At 46.1% G+C, this 562-nt stretch overlaps 1 non-coding gene across 1 annotated transcript; it reads left to right on the top strand.

The window, feature by feature from the left end:
- The first annotated feature begins 154 nt into the window (after window positions 1–154).
- On the top strand, window positions 155–226 carry Trnac-gca (transfer RNA cysteine (anticodon GCA)). The gene has a single exon. It is a non-coding gene; the product is annotated as a tRNA-Cys (tRNA).
- Window positions 227–562: the final 336 nt, after the last annotated feature.

Genomic DNA, 562 nt, shown 5'->3' with positions numbered 1-562 from the left:
ACTTGGCAGTCAGATGTGCAGAGGCAGCTCAGGGCTGGGCCTCACAGGAGGAAGCAGATGATGGCAGAGCACTGGCAAGTGCACATGACAGAAGTTAACAGCCAGGGAGTGGCCATGCAGGTTCTGAGTTCCCAGTGACACATTAATAACAGGTGGGGGTATAGCTCAGGGGTAGAGCATTTGACTGCAGATCAAGAGGTCCCTGGTTCAAATCCAGGTGCCCCCTTCCTAGGGTTTCTTTTAGATGTCAGATAGTAAATTGCCTTCATGTAGTACATGTCGTTATGGTCAACAAGAAAATAATAGAATTCCTGTTGCCTACATTTGTCACATGTCCTAGATGGTGCCCATTATGCACCGATTTCTGTTTACTTATGTACTGGATTTTCTCATGCTTCACTGTTTGCTAATCTCTGAGGCACATTCTGATCATAGTCACAGTTATGGCATGGATTTTCCTCTCTGAATGTGACTTCATGGCTCACTCACTCCAGGATATTAAGGTTAGAGGAGGCTTGGAGCAGAATCAGCATCTGAAAACCCTGTCTTTCATCCCTCAGAA

The sequence above is a fragment of the Psammomys obesus genome, unplaced genomic scaffold (genome assembly GCF_907164565.1).
Source record: "Psammomys obesus unplaced genomic scaffold, mPsaObe1.curated_primary_1811, whole genome shotgun sequence".
NCBI lineage: Eukaryota > Metazoa > Chordata > Mammalia > Rodentia > Muridae > Psammomys > Psammomys obesus.
Note: the sequence above shows the minus strand (reverse complement) of the source record. Positions and strands in the feature narration are given on the sequence as shown.